General features: G+C 45.8%; 1 protein-coding gene across 1 annotated transcript in view; it reads left to right on the plus strand.

Moving 5' to 3' along the window:
* Positions 1–610: 610 nt before the first annotated feature.
* ERFL (ETS repressor factor like) overlaps positions 611–16786 on the plus strand; it is a 159883-nt gene continuing 143707 nt past the window's right edge. The window contains exon 1 of the mRNA XM_083515935.1: positions 611–1161. The gene's annotated coding sequence lies outside the window, so the exon portion shown is untranslated. The remainder of the gene's footprint in view (positions 1162–16786) is intronic.

The following is a 16786-nucleotide window of genomic DNA, read 5'->3' on the forward strand; positions in this document are numbered from 1 at the left end:
TTACATACTTCCAAATACTTATATTCATGGGCATTAAGGTGGACTGTCAGTTTAAAAGCTAAGCAACTAGTCTTAAGCTTGGTAGATTTGAAAACTTATAACATTATTTGTTTAACATTTATTTTCAACCAGGCTTTTGGCCTTTACCTTGAAGAGTTTTAGATCTTGTGGTTTCCTTTAGTGGGTGGGCTGGGATGAGCTGCCCTTTACATATATGGATATGGATATTTTTTGTTTGTTTGTTTTAAATGTATACTGATTTTAATATTTGTATTATATTAGGGTTGTCATATTTCAAAAAGTGACAGGACAGAAAAGTTGTTGTTGAACATTTTTTGGCAGAGTTGTTGAGAATTTTTCCATCTTGCCCCAAGTTGTTCAATTATTATTTTTTTCAAAATCTTGGTGAAAAATAGAGGAAAAAACCCAGCAGTTTCTACCCGGACACAGCTTCCGACAGCCGATTGCTGGCTTATGTCTGGGAAATTCCGGATGTATGGCAAGCCTAATTATATTGTAAGTCACTTTCAGTTTACTTTTCAGAGGAGGGACACCTAATAATAATAATAATAATAATAATTTTGCAGATCTCACATGTACATGGCCTCCTCTAGAAATTGGAATATATTGTTGGATATCCTGTATTGCAAGACGCAGGTTGAGACCCAGTGCCACCCCTCTTGCAAGTTCATTGATTTGGGGAGGGAGACAGTAGGAGTAAGCAATCTTGCTCCTTCCTCTGAAAGGGCAGAACTGGGTTTGCAATTTGCATTTTCCGCAGTACAAGGAACGCAACAAGTGGAAGAACCCCCCATGGTCAATTTCTCCTTGTGTTAAGTCATGAAATAGACATCACTTCCTTTTTCTTTTTTGTTCTCCATCTTATTGCCAGTGCCCCCTGCTGGAGAGAAAGAGAATGAGCATTAGGAAGAATGCTGTCTCTCACTCAATGGATAGGTTACGAATTTAAAGTGCTGGTTTGTGCTGGACCATCTTGGCTGTGAGTCCTGGAAGGCCTGCTCCCTGCATTGGGAGGACAGAGCCCTGACTGACTCCAGCTACAAAAGCTGAGGCCGCTGAAGAGGCCACAGACCACCTTGACTGCCTCTTAGGCCATTGAGCCTGAGCCGCCATTGGCAGAACTGGCAGCGACAGCGGCAGGTACGTTTTATGCTTACGATAATATTCTGTTCTGTTGTTAATTACGCTGTTTTAAATGTGCATTTTATATTTGACTTCTTTTAGGAATGTTTTCTTTTGAAATGCTTTGAGATTTCGTCGTTGCTAACTTTGCTGCGTTTAACGTGCATTCCATCGTTGACCTTTGCAATGTTTTATTTTGAAATCTTTCATATATTTCAGCTTCCTGTTAATTACGTTGCTTTGAATGTATACTTCATACTTTGTCTTTATTCAATAGTGTTTTCCTCTGAATTGCTTTTTATGACGATTTCCTGCGTTGTCAACCGCTTTGAGATTTTTTTCTTGAAAATGTAAAGCGGTCTAGAGAGGAAACGAATGAATCAAAACATTCTTTTTCCTTGTGTCTGTGAAAGAGAGAGAGAGAGAGAGAGACACATTTCTGCCAGCGATAGCATACATTGCAAAAACTTCTGTCGCAATGTGCTTGCTGGTCTTTTAAGGCACTTTGGGATTTTATGTACCTTTTGCAACAACAGACTTAGGCAGCCCACCATCCTAGAAATCTTGCTTGCAGCCACTAATTTGAGATAGTGTTTGTGTACCTTATCAAACTTTCCAATGGGAGAAGCCTTGGGAAGAAATAGTTCGCAAAGAAGACATTGAGGAAGAGTGTAGACCAGGGGTCAGCAAACTTTTTCAGCAGGGGGCCGGTCCACTGTCCCTCAGACCTTGTGGGGGGCCGGACTATATTTTGAAGGGAAAAAATGAACAAATTCCCCTGCCCCACAAATAACCCAGAGATGCATTTTCAATAAAAGGACACATTCTACTCATGTAAAAACGCACTGATTCCCGGACTATCCGAGGGCCAGATTTAGAAGGCGAATGGGCCGCATCCAGCCCCCGGGCCTTAGTTTGCCTACCCCCGGTGTAGACTGTGGCTGTGGCGCTCTAAAAACACAACCCCTGTTAGATGCCCTGGCTTGTTGGACGGGACGGCGGATAAAGAGGCTTGGAGGATGGATGGGGAAATAGGGCGGGGGGCTCTTGGTGGGAGCCAAAGGCATGTCAAGCTGTCAGAGATGCAAAAAGAGATAAATGAATGGCTGGGCTCCAGCATGAATAAATGAACTCTCCTCCTCTTGCTGGGCAAAGGGGTTATATGTGATCCAGAGAGAAAGAGAGCAACAGCCCCCACCTCCAACTCTCCCCATGGGTCCACAGAGTCGGGGGGGGGGTCTGAGTCTATCTGACAAGGGAAGAAGAAGAATGGTGGATGAAATGAACATGGAAGGCTCTGATGGAGGGGGGCCAGCAAAGACCGCTTGAACCTGATGCTTGTGGGGAGGGGAGCTGTTGTGTGTTTGTGTATGAACTGATCACCTGCGCCCTCCGCTGTATTTCCTCCTCCTTCTGAATCTGGCCTAGGCCTCTCCTTGCCGACACAGGGTGTTATCTATCCTCAGAGTCTAGCGAAGGATTAATTGTTGTTTTTGTTGTTGTTGATTACCAGCCCTTCACCTTAAGGTTGCAGGCAGGGCGGATTTCAGTTAAAAAACAAAGACAGTCGAAAGCAACTTAAAAATCACAGAAATAAGGTGGGTCTTAAAATATAACCACGACCCTTTTTAACCCTCGTGCTCAGTGCATTACGGAGCAAAGTCTAGCCCACTCTCCCCACCATGGTATAACTTGTATAAATTCCTCAGCCAGAAGCCCCGTTTATTAACTAAGGAGAAGGGCTGCCCATCAGTATTATTACTAATATTACTGTTGTTATGATTGCTGAGTCTGCTCAGCATCTTTCAATAGCAGACTAGTGTTTCGTGTTTCGTTTGGTGCAAAGGAGAAAAGGCGGCAGCGTGCATTAGGCTGAGGCCTTCATCCTTTTGCAAACTCTGTGTGCTTTACTCCCAAGTAGACATTATTGGATTGCCGTTGCTCTTTGAGGCGTATTGGATCTGTCATTCGGACTGCTCTTGAAAGTGACGGATCAGGACGTGTAAGGTAAGAAGGTGGCCTTATAGCTCCTGGAAGTTCCTGATATCTGCAGCTTATAGGGGTGTTTTAATTCTCTCAAGAGCGATAGGTGAGGCAGCCCTCTCTTTCTGCCAACCACCACCATAGTTAAATGGAAAATATCCATGTTGGAGTCCGGAGGAGAAGGCACAGAACACAGCGGTGGGCTTCCGGAAATCTTACGGACGAGAGCGGAGCTGGGGTCAGAGGTCGCCATGCTCAGGCATCCGCCAAGGGGCTGCCCCCCTCCCACAGGGGGCCAACTAGCAAGAACTGTGGTGAGGAGGAAGCGGAGGACTGATGGAGGCAGGGGAAGGGGGCATGGAGGGTGCCAATCCTGGCACCAACACCGGGCAAGAGCGAGGGTGTTTGTGTGAATGCATTTGCCTGGGCCCACCGTTGTGGATGCTGCGAGGGGAGGGGGAAGGTGGGATTGTGGGTTTGAAACCAATCTCCCCCCACTCTCCCCCAAGTCCTATCTATTTATCCTTCCATGTGCCTGCACATCTTTTATTTTTTTTCCACCCCTCCCTTTTCCCCTTTCTCCTCTTTTCTAATTCTTCCTCACTCACCCCCCCCCTTCTCCCCTTAGCTCCCGGGCTCCCCCATGCATGAAAAGAGCCCTTATTTAATTTAGTCGCCACGAAAATCGATTCTGCCATTCGATACAAAATAAGAATCAAGTAGATTAAGGGACGGAAATTAACTCTGAAAATATTTTTGATGGAGTGCCTTGTAGTCTCCCCGCCAAATGGACTGCAAAGTGGAACAAATGACGGGCAGCTAGTGCTGGCGACAGGAGCTTTCCATCTTCCCATTATCCACTAATGGGAAAGGTCCCGCTCTCGAGCCTTGGCCCACGGATTAATCACAACCCAGCCTTTATGAAGATTTATTTCTCCTTGCCGGCAGCCCGCGCCGGGATGAAGTCATAACGCTCGGGGGAGTGGAGCGCTCCCCGAAAGGAGGGGAGGAAGTGTTTAGAAAGGAAGAGGAGAGAGGGGAGCCGAAATAAATAAAAAATAAAAAGAGATGCTGGCTAAAAATAGAGGAGGAAGGGGAGGACTGAACAGAGGAGGCCCCGGAGGAGAGGGAGGATAGACTGAAAGCCAGAAAATTATTTCATTTTAAACTTACATCCCGCTTTTCGTATAGACGTTTGCGAATCTCAGAGCGGCTCCCAACAGACAGAAAACGATTAAAAAAAATTATCCATCAGTTAACACATCCACAATTTGAAGAATTAAGAACCTTTATTGTAGTTCGCTTTGGAATGGCTTGGCTATTTGGTCATTGTAATTTTTTAAAATCTGTTTTGATCATTGTGTATGATGTTGTTGTAACCGGCCCTGGGCGTTCATGGCGAAAGGCGGGCGAGAAATATTATAAATCAACAAACAACTGCAGGGGGTGAAACGGAAAAGAGAGGAAGAACTTGGTATCAGTGATCCAGAGGGGATCGAAAGTGATTTAACTCACTGCAAAAGGAGCCCATCCTCAGAGCTCACCTCATCTCCATGGGGAACTCATTCCGCAAAATGGAAGCCATGATGGAAAAGGCACTTCTCTCTGAACTCCAACCAACCAAACTTCAATAGATGGTGGTTGTCAGGAAGGCCCCCTGCCCCACATACTTCACAGTAACCAGGGCAGTGGGGCTGGGCTTGTATATACCCCATACATGGCTTCCCCCAAAGAATCCCGACAGCTGTAATTTGTTAAGGGTGCTGGGAATCGTAGCTCTTTGGAAAGTGAACTACAGTTCCCAGAATTCTTTGGAGGAAACCACACGGTTTAAACATGTGGTGTTGATTCAGTTTGCTGGAGATTGAGACAGTGGGGAATGAGTTTCTTCAGGGTATTGTAGTGCTAGACACATCTTCCTCCTCAGACATGAGCAATTTCTTGACCTATCCCACTTTGTTTTGAACCCCCCCCCCCAGTGATATATTGGTGCAGTAGTAAAAGCAGGGCAGGGTGGTAATTTATTTGCCATATGCAAATTTGGAAATATTTATTATTATTTAAACTGGAAACTAGCTAACCCTAGTGGGAAAGGCTGTGAACAGGTGAGGCCAGGTGTTGGGCCACTTGCTCTCAGTTCTCATCGTTCTTTATCTGTGGACCAAAGAGCCCATTTGCAAACAGAGGACTGCCCTCTGTAAAGTGGGATATGGCCGCCTCAGGGTCAGGCAGTTGCAAGCACTTAGCCCTGAAAAGGACTTTACCTAGAGCAGGGGTGGGGGCCCTGTGACTTTCCATATGCCATTGGACTCCAACTCCCATCAGCCCCAGCCAGCATGGCCAAGGGTCAGGGATGATGGGAGGTGGAGTCAAGTAGGAGGCTATGTATGTATGTATGTATGTATGTATGAATGAATAAATAAATAAATAAATGTAGGAGGCTATGTCTGAATGCTGCCCCCACATAAAACAACAATCTCTCTGCAGATGATTATTGCTAATTTTTTTGGAGGGGTACACATTCAGGAGCAAGATTTTAGCCCAGGCCTCTCCCTGCTGTGCTGAATTTTTAAATGTAGGGGAGCAATAGAAAAGTGAACCCCCATTTGTAGGCTATAGCAGCATAGTTCACTCTGTAATCACATAGCTCCTTTAGCTCATTGCTGCCCAATTCTGAAGCTTGTGTAAACCAGGACAGAGTCTGCGGTGGTGTTTCAAGGGTTGCCAGAAGTCTGCACTGCCTGCCTGGGCCTGGTTTGTGCATGGCTTAGTGGCAATGTTACGTTTTGTTTAACTTGCATGGAGTCCTGCAATCCCAGTTCAGACAGCCTAATCAACTGTCTCAGGATCCCCATTGTGTTTTGTGTGTGTAGACCAGGCCCCACATAATACACACACTGAGGTGATGGAATTCTGCTTCCATCGCCAACTCCTCCACCTCACCAAACCTCTTTCCCTCTAGGGAACCACTCTCCACTGACCTCATAGACTTTCCACCTCATGGTGCCTCTCATTATGCTATAGTTTGCAGCACCACCTGCCTGTGGCTAAGCAAACTGCAGTGTGATGACGTGCTTACCATTTTATTATATGCAACAGATAGCATTTCTAAATGTGTATGTGTGAACGTGTTTGTATCACATATGCAAATTTTGTGCAGCTCTCTGCCTTTTTTGGGGGGGGGTTGATGCATGAGGAGCTATCTGATCTGCACCTGGGAAGTGTGTCGTTGCTGATTGGCCAGCAGTATTCTTCATGGAAAAAGGCCAACAATATAACTGGCCTACACAGGTCTCTGCAGGACGGTCAGCAGCCATATGGCAGCATGATGCCTCCTGCAACATCTTCTACTAAAGATGTGGGGTTTTCCCCGAGTCCTACCTGTTACACCACCTTGCAGACCTTTGGGGGCAAGGGAGGCAGATAAAGCGTAATCTGCAAATCTACAGTTACAGATAGGTCGCCGTGTTGGTCTGCCATAGTCAAAATTTAAAAAATCCTTCTAGTAGCACCTTAAAGACCAACTAAGTTAGTTCTTGGTATGAGCTTTCGTGTGCATGCACACTTCTTCAGATACACAGTTAGTTCTTGGTATGAGCTTTCGTGTGCATGCACACTTCTTCAGATACACAGTTAGTTCTTGGTATGAGCTTTCGTGTGCATGCACACTTCTTCAGATACACTGTGTATCTGAAGAAGTGTGCATGCACACGAAAGCTCATACCAAGAACTAACTTAGTTGGTCTTTAAGGTGCTACTGGAAGGAATTTTCTCCAAATCTACAGCTTTCCTAAAAAAGAAGAGTACATTTCTAGCATTTGTAGAACCTGAGATATAAGGCAAAATGTGCATTATTATTCTCATTCGTCTGCTTGCTTTACTATGCCCCCACCCCCCAAAAAATCTATGAGGACACCCATTCCCTCATTCTGTGTAATGTTTTCAATTGCAGCTGCTTGCTCTGTTAGCAAATGCTTCCTCCCATTTTGCTGGAGAGTTAGGAGCATTCCCCCAGTTTTCACACCCCATTTCTCCAGAGGGGGGGGGGGTACTAAGACGAAAATAACTCTAGAATTAGAGGGCCCAAGCATTCCCGTACTCAGTTGATCTTGTTACCTACAACTGGGGCTTAGTTAATTTCTAAAACAAGGTGCTGAAACACATCTGGAATACAGTGGTACCTCAGGTTACATACGCTTCAGGTTACATACGCTTCAGGTTACAGACTCCGCTAACCCAGAAACAGTGCTTCAGGTTAAGAACTTTGCTTCAGAATAAGAACAGAAATCGGGCTCTGGCGGTGCGGCGGCAGCAGGAGGCCCCATTAGCTAAAGTGGTGCTTCAGGTTAAGAACAGTTTCAGGTTAAGAACGGACCTCCGGAACGAATTAAGTACTTAACCTGAGGTACCACTGTAAAGTACTTGGTCCTGCTCCTAATCTCAGTACAGAGAACTGGTGCTAGTTACTTGAAGGTAAACTCTGCACATGCACTGGCTCACCCTTGGCTTGTTGTGCCTTTGAAAAGAGCTTGTTGTTACTGCATTTTAACCCAGCCCTCCCTCCCAAGAAGCCGAGGGCACATGGATTTTGGCATGCCACAGTGTCCTCACAACAGCCTTGCGAGGAAGGCCAGGCTGTGACCAGCCCAAGGTTACCCAGGGAGATTTCTGGGTGACTGGAGACGTGAACCTGGTTCTCCCCCATCCAAAGCGCAGTACCCTAACCACTATGCAAAACTACCTCTTGGGTTGCATGCGATCGCCTTGGTCTCGGTCCTTTTGCCTTTTTAAAGTCCTTCTTCTCCCCCTCCCTCATTTACCTGGTCAGAGCCTCTCCCCACTTTCCCTTCTGCTCTAAGAGCCTGTCTGCAGCCCGCCTGTAGCTGATCAGTGGCTTATTGCTAGCTATTTGCTCCCCCTTCATTTCTCCATCCATCCCTCAAATCCCGCCAGGATCAGAGAAACGGATGGGTCTTTAAACAGATCCCGTAATGTACCAGATGTCCCCAGCCCTTGTTCCATACTCTATCATCCCTCTCTCCCCCTTCTTGCTCCAAGAACAACGGGTCATTTTTCTTGCAGGTGTCCTTCTAAATTTCCCCCTCTCCTGGACAGCGATTCCGCCCACTAGCTGTCTTCCGGGCTGAAACCTGCTAGGGCAGGGTTGCCAGCTTTTCCAGCTGGTCCTGAGCTTATGCCTTTTGCAGCCTGACACTCAGGGAGGCAGGGCTAGTGGTGCTTTCCTGTCAGGAAAAGCTTTGCCACACTTGTTATAATTTATTTAAAATACTCGTCGGCTGCCTGCTCGGGCTGGGCCCTCTCAAGGCAAAATCCAAAATATAAATCCCTGATATGAAATCGATCCTGGTTTTAAAGCCATAGAACTTCATAAGAATAGAACGGATAATACCAAAAAACAGGAATAATATCAGGCCGCAACGAGGGGCCTGCCAGTGTGCCAAGATCACCTGCCCCCTTCCAATTTATATACAGTGGTACCTCGGGTTACAAACACCTTGGGCTACAAACACTTTGGGTTATAGACGCCGCTAACCTGGAAGTACAGTAGTCCCTTGGGTTACGAACTTAATTTGTTCTGGAGGTCTGTTCTTAACCTGAAACTTTTCTTAATCGCCGCGCAATTTCTGTTCTCATCCTGAAGCAAAGTTCTTAACCCGAGGTACTATTTCTGGGTTAGCGGAGTCTGTAACCTGAAGCCTCAGTAACCTGAGGTACCACTGTAGCACCTCGGGTTAAGAACTGTAGGGATATCGCGGAGTGGACGGTGGGGTCCGGAGGGAGCACACTCTCCACCAGCAGGCAGCCACAGTCTGCCTGCATGCGTGACCCTGGGGTGTGGGGTACAACCCCCCCCCCAGACAAGCCACGGCTGTTGGTACATCATTCCCTCTGTCTGACCTTTTGCAGTCTCAGCAGTCTGCGGTGTCCTGTCTGTAACCTTTGTCTCTGAGACCTTTTCTCTCCTTCGTCATACACTGTGCAAGGGGAAAATGACGCTGTGGAAACAGGTGCCAAAATAACTTTGTACCACCCCACGATCTCGGGACGGAAGATGTGTAAAGGTCACAGCCCAAAATGTATCTGCCTAGCTTGCATATTTGTCTCAATAAAAGGAGGCTCCGCAGGTCTAACGGGCAGCTCGCTTCAGCCGACCTGTGCGCAGCTCACATGATGATCAACACCTGTCTTGTGCCTTCACTTCAAGAACTTTACCTCAGGATGAGAACAGAAATCGCGCAGCAGGAAGCCCCATTAGCTAAAGTGGTATCTCAGGTTAAGAACGGTTTCATGTTAAGAACGGACCTCCGGAACGAATTAAGTTCATAACCAGAGGTACCACTGTACTTAAAACATGGTGCTGTACATGGTTTTGTTGATTTTGCTTTTGTGTCGTTGTTGTTTGTTGTTAACTAAATTTGTATGCCACCCTTCACCCAAAGTTCACAACATAAGAATACAAAATGAAAACACAAAATACATAATAAAACAAAAGTGAAACAAACCATTAAACCCCCTCTCAGTCATATTAAAAGGACCACAGAATGTTAATCAGCCAAAGGCCTGGTGCCTAAGGATATGTAATGGTGCCCAAGGATATGTAATGAAGGCGCCAGGCAAGCCTCCCTGAGGAGAGTATTCCACGAATGGGGAGCCACCACCGAAAAGGCCCCTTCCTGTGTTTGGTTGCCTGTGGGGTTGTTGTTTATCTGTCAATTTTATTTATTCTTTTATTATTTAAAATAGGTTAGGCTGAGAGACCGTGACTGGCCCAAGGTCAGCCAGAGCATTTCACGACTGAGCTAGTCCAGCACTCTAACCATTATACCACCTTTGAAGATGTTTTGCCTGTTACGGTGAAGAGATGTTGGCTCTCAGCATCGCCAGTTATTCTTCTGTGAAATGGGTACTTTGCAATGCCCGTAGCAGTTTCTTGGATTCCCCGATGTGCCCCCAGGCCCAAAAGTGTTGTGGACCCCTGCTGCAGTGAAAGGTTTTTTTTTAAAATAGGTTGCAACCCAGTAGGACATAAAAGTGGAGATAAAATAGGCATTTAGGAAACTGGAAGTTAAAATTTTAAAGGGAAGAAAGGAGTTGTGGGAAATTTGTGGCCTTCAGATGCTGTTGTACTAAAACTCCCATCAGCCCCAGCCGGCAGGGCCAGCGGCCGGGGATTATGGGAGCTGTAGTCCAAAAACATCTGGAAGGCCACACCCCTGTTATATAGCAAGATAGGAGCACTATTGGGCATGGGACATGGAGAATCCAGAAATACCTGTCTCTCACCCTCACCACTATGAAATAACTATTCCCAGAGCTTGGGACCAAAGCCAGAGGTTCTTGGCTGCAAGCCTTTCTTCTACTCTCTCTTCCCTCCACCCCTTCAAGAGCTAAGAACTGACTCCAGTGGTCCAGATTCCAGAAATCCAGAATCCCAGCCCTCAGGAATGATAGCTGAAATCCTCTTGGCTCTATTTGGAATTCAGTAGCTAGGAGCTTTCTTGGAGTTCTCTGCAGGGGGGGGGGGAACCCGCCTGTTTCCCAAGCGTTCTCTCTTAGCTTAGCACCATCCATGGTGGGGAGCAGTGTCTGGAAATTCCTTCTTCCAAACACAGAGGAACAAGAGAGGGATTTAGATCTTGAATAGGGACCCACGTAAAATATCTGCAAGAAACGGCCGAGCGAATTGACTCACACAAATGTAGACAGTGTTTACCAAACTTAAAGGTAGGATGTCTGGTTAAGTTTCTCGTAGCAATCGATGAGAGGTTTTGTTTTTATTTTTTAATCATGAGTAAGAAGTTGACAAATAATGTTTGCACATGCGCCTATTAAATAGGCTGGCCAGTGTTAACACTGCACATGATGTGCAGAACCTCACTTCACTTCCAAGCCAGAGAAGAACTTCTGGAGGGTACTGTTTGTAGTAGTAGTAGTGGTAATAATAATAATAATAATAATAATAATAATAATAATAATAATTATTATTATTATTATTATTATTATTATTATTTATACCCCGTCCATCTGGCAGGGTTTTCCCAGCCACTCTGGGCGGCTTCCAACCATATATTAAAAACACAATACAGCATCAAACATTAAAAACTTCCCTAAACAGGGCCACCTTCAGATGTCTTCTAAAAGTCAGATAGTTGCTTATTGCCTTGACATCTGCTGGGAGGGCATTCCACAGCGCAGGCGCCACTACCAAGAAGGCCCTCTGGCTGGTTCCCTGTAACTTGGCTTCTCGCAATGAGGGAACCGCCAGAAGGCCCTCAGTGCTGGACCTCAGTGTCTGGGTAGAACGATGGGGGGGAGGGGAGAGACGCTCCTTCATCTGACTCTAACAAACTGAGGAAATTCATATTCTGAACCAAGTAATTACAAACTTGGGTGATAATCTCTACTTTCATTTCTGCTTAATGTGTTGAGGATCAAACCCACTAAGACTGTGTGTCTACTGTGATCAGGAGGGGGCACAGATTGTGCCACTGGAGCAGAATTCAGATGTTTGAGAAACTCATTTTTCATTTTGCTTTAGCTGAGTGAAATATACTCAGAGTCGCAAAGTGATTTCATGCTCTTTATTCAGCTCATAGTGGTGAGGAGGAATGAATGAAAGTCCCCTCAAAGTATCTGCTTTATATACATTATTTACACAATGGGCTGCACATGATTGGCTAATTCTGGAATTCTACTGTAAGCCAATCAGGTTGTGGATTCACTTCTATCTGGAGCAGGATTGGGTGGTTCCTGCCAACCAATCATACTGCTGCATTGTTCTAGGACCAATCAGACTGCTGCATTCTGAATCCTATTGTTCTAGGACCAATCAGACTGCTGCAATTTGGATCCTATTGTTCTAGGACCAATCAGACTGCTGCAGTTTGGATCCTATTCAACTCAGTACATAACACTGAGATTCCTGCATTGCAGGTGTTTGGACTTGGGTTCCCTTCCAGCTCTACAATTCTATGATTCCATGATTAAAAAACAAACAAACCATGTTTTAAGACCTTATTGTTGCAAATATACTCTTGAGGCTGTTTGAGCAACGTCTGATAAACTCTCACAATCCTGCATTTCTTCTTGCAGAATGGAATTTTTTGGGTGGGTGGGTGTCATTTGGGGTTTTTTTAAGGGCACAACTTTGACCAAGTTTTCTACCCTGGAAGCCTTAATTCCAAAACACCATAGCAGTGAGAGGTGGTGAAGAAAGTACTTGGACAAATTCAGGGAGGAGAAGGCTATTGAAAGCTATTACCAAGATGGCTGTGCCTCCTCAGCTGAAGGCAGTAATGCTTCTGACCATCAGTAGCTGGAAACCACAGGAGGGAAAAGTGCTCTTGTACTTGGATCTTGGCTGCAGGATTCCCATGGGCATCTGCTGGCCACTGTGAGAACAGGGTGCTGGACTTTAGATGGGCCATTGGCCTGATCCAGGAGGGCTTGTCTTATGCTAACTCTGCAATGTTGAAGCAATGATTCTTCAACATCAACTTCATTGGACTGGTCATGTTGTGCTGCTGCCTGATGATCGTCTTCCAAAGCAACTACTCTATTCCGAACTTAAAAATGGAAAGCGTAATGCTGGTGGTCAACAAAAGAGGTTCAAAGACTGTCTGAAGGCAAATTTTTAAAAATGTAGTATAAACACCAGCAATTGGGAAACACTGGCCGGCGAGTGCTCCAGTTGGAGAACAGCCTTGACCAAAGGTGTCATGGGCTTTGAAGACACTCAAACTCAGGACGCAAAAGAGAAACGTACTAGGAGGAAGGCACACTTGGCAAATCCACACCGTGATCAACTCGCGCCCGGAAACCAATGTCCCCACTGTGGAAATAAAAAAAATTCCTTCCAGTAGCACCTTAAAGACCAACTAAGTTAGTTCTTGGTATTTAAGGTGCTACTGGAAGGAATTTTTTTTATTTTGACTATGGCAGACCAACACGGCTACCTATCTCCCACTGTGGAAGAATGTGTGGATCCTGAATTGGCCTCCACAGTCACTTACGGACTCATTGTTAAAACCGTGTTTATGGAAGACAATCTTACTCAGCTATGAGTGATCACCAAAGAAGAAGATATGCTCACACACAGAAAAAACCTTTGCATATGCTCAACAGCATACTCATCTTTATTGTTTTGTTTTGTTCTTTGGGATCCGGTCAGGAGGCAAAGTTAACACACATACATAACCGAAAGCCATTTTATACAAGAGCGCTCCTTTTGAACTCCAGCCCTGGCAGAAGAATAAGGGAAAAAGCAACACTGCGCAGGTCATTAGCAAATAACTCCAACGGATATGTCTCCCAGAGATTGGCGCATAAGGAAGAGAGGAGCTGGTTTCAGAAGATGAAAAAAGGAAAGCTGTAAAGAAAATCAGCATGTTAAAAAGAGAAGCCCCGGGGCTTGCTGGTTTTACAGCCAACTTCTATCGTGCGTTTTTTTATCTGAACCTCTGAAAAGCATATAGAATAATGAAACATTTGGAAAGGGGGGGCGGGCAGAAGAAGAACAGGAACAGCAAATGCCTTCCAGGGTTGAGAGGGGGCAAGTGATATGAGAAACTCCACTAGGGTTGCCAAGCGGCCAAAAGAGATCTGGGCTCGTCAGGATTTCTTTTTTCTTAGAGGCCAATGGATGGAAAAGAAAAGGTCAAGAATCTTTCATTTTTTCTAAGCTACATTTCTGTTGTTTTCCTACATCGTAGGCGAATAACCAGCTGGGGGGGGGGCTGAGCATTGCCCACCACACAATGAAATCTCTAGGCACCACGACAAGGCACAGCAAAAAGGCATGAGCCTGGGTAGAAGGAGACACATATTTTCATGGGCTAATTCATCTGGTGTCTTTGTCCATGGAGTTTTCTTGGCAGGAATACTGGAGTGGCTTGCCGGTTCCTCCTCCAGGTGGATCACGTTTGGTCAAAGCTCTCCTCTATGACCTGTCCATCTTGGGTGCCCTGTTCGGCATAGTTCATAGCTTCTCTGAGTTATTCAAGCCCCTTCGCCATGGCAAGGCAGTGGCTCCATGAAGGGGATCACTTGTTCTTGAAGCTACCAGCATGAGTTTGAGCAAACTGCGGGAGGCAGTGGAAGACAGGAGTGCCTGGCGTGCTCTGGTCCATGGGGTCACGAAGAGTCAGACACGACTAAATGACTAAACAACAACAACAACTCATCTGGAGAGGTATAATTTGGAAATCATCACTGTAACTTAAACAGTGTTCGAAACTCCCATTGTTCTAGGTGCATTTTGCAACAAAGAATTTCATTAGCGCGAGCAGTTTCTGAGCTATGGGCACCTAAGATTTCAGATTAAAACTGCAGAGTAGAAAGAAAGGAGGACCTTTTTCTGCCTCTCCACTTCTAGCTGTTCTCTGAAGACTGGAGAAGAGACCCTCTTAAGAATATTAGGGGGGTGGGCAAGGGAAGGACTAGACCAGGCATCCACAAACTTGGCCCTCCAGATGTTTTGGGACTACAGTTCCCATCATCCCTGACCACTGGTCCTGTTAGGGATGATGGGAGCTGTAGTCCCAAAACATCTGGAGGGCCGAGTTTGTGGATGCCTGGTCTAGACCATGTGAAAAATGAACACAATATTTTAGCTGCAGTTCATTCATTTTCAGCTTTGTATTCTTGTTATTAAAAAAGAGTGCCTAGACATTCCGTTGTTGCGCCCATAACCTAGGCTTAAGGTGCCATTTAGCTCCTGGCTTTCGTATCTCAGTGTCTAACACTGAACTTAAATAGAAACGCTGTGCTCGTCACTGTGGTGGGCAAGGCTGTGATCAGACGACCTGTGTGCCTTCTCAAGTCTTCTGTCCAGAGACGAAGCATTGATGGATAACTTCAAGGCCCCTCCTGCTTTCCCCTTCTTATGGTTCCTTACCTTCAATAATAATATAATAATAATGATTTATTATTTATACACAGCCCATCTGGCTGGGTTTTCCCAGCCACTCTGGTCGGCTTCCAAAAGAACACTAAAATACAATAACCTAGATTCTCAGGATATCATCAAATAGAGAATTGTCCTTTGGCATCTCTTCAAATAGAGGACTGGCCTCTGTAAAGTAGGGTGCATGGACACTGTACCCCAGACCCAAGCAAATTGCTGATTTGTCCTTACACCAGGGGTGGATAACCAGTGACCCGTCAGGTATTGCTGGACTACAGTTCCCATCATCCCTAGCCATTGGCTGTACCAGCTAGGGCTGGTGGAGGCTGGAGTCCAATAACCTGGGGCAGGTCTTAAACCCAGCCTAGGCTCTGTGTCCCCAGGCCCTGCACATGCCTCAACTTTAAAAATAAATAAAAATCAGGTGTTAGCAGTCCTAAAAAGTCCACTCTGTGCTTCAAGAAGACCTGTTTAAAACAAACAAAAGCAAGGACGAAAATTGTAGCAAAAAATAAACACTGTAACATAAAATAAAATACAGTGGTACCTCAGGTTACATACGCTTCAGGTTACATACACTTCAGGTTACAGACTCCACTAACCCAGAAATAGTACCTCGGGTTAAGAACTTTGCTTCAGGATGAGAAGAGAAATCATGCTCCAGCGGTGCAGCGGCAGCAGGAAGCCCCATTAGCTAAATTGGTGCTTCAGGTTAAGAACAGTTTCAGGTTAAGAACAGACCTCCGGAACGAATTAAGTACTTAACCCGAGGTACCACTGTACACATGAGGGCCCCATACAGCCATACCTTGGCTCTCGAATGGCTTAGTTGACTAACAAATCGGTTCCCGAACACCGAAAACCCAGAAGTAAGTGTTCCGGTTTTCGAACGTTTTTCGGAAGCCAAACATCCAATGCGGCTTCTGCTTGAGTTCAGGAAGCTCCTGCAGCCAATCGGAAGCCACACCTTAATTTTTGAACGGTTTCGGGAGTTAAACGGACTTCCGGAATGGATTAAGTTCGAGAACCATGGTCCCACTGTATTTGCTAAATGTTAAGAATCAAAGAATGGGGTTAGATAGTGAAGACTAGCCTAAGGTTTAGACTAGGATTTCCCAGACTTGGGTCTCCAGCTGTTGTACTACAACTCCCATCATCCCTAGCTAGCAGGACCAGTGGTCAGGGATGATGGGAACTGTAGTCCAAAAAGAGCCGGAGACCCAAGTTTGGGAAACCCTGGTTTAGACTGCAGTCCTCTACAAATGCACACAAAAAGGTGCGCACGCACACAGAAGATGCATGTATACCTGGGAGTAAGTCCATTTGAACTCAGTGGGGTCTACTTTTAAGAAGACAAACGCAAGGATTAGCGGCAGGAGCTGCTTGCTTATTTTGTGTGCCATCTTTTGTCCTATACCACGGTGGCCCCTGCTAACTCTCCCCCATGATCTTTTGCAGATCAAGCTGTTGATCTGCCAGGATCAGCATCCCCTCCTGGAAAGACTAGGGTGTGCCCACCCCCACTAGAAACCTTGTACTGTACTACAAGCCCCATCATCCACGACCATCGGCTGCGATGGCTGGGGCTGGTGAGAGTTGGCATGCCTTCAGTGTCTGGAAGTTCCCCATCCCTGTTAGCAAAAGGTTACAGAGGGGCAGGCCATCGCTTAGTTGCAGAGCTTATGCTTGCCATACAGAAGATCCTGAATTTGATCCCCAACACCTCTGGTTAGG

Source organism: Podarcis liolepis (assembly GCF_965112155.1).
Source record: "Podarcis liolepis genome assembly, chromosome: 7".
Taxonomy (NCBI): domain Eukaryota; kingdom Metazoa; phylum Chordata; class Lepidosauria; order Squamata; family Lacertidae; genus Podarcis; species Podarcis liolepis.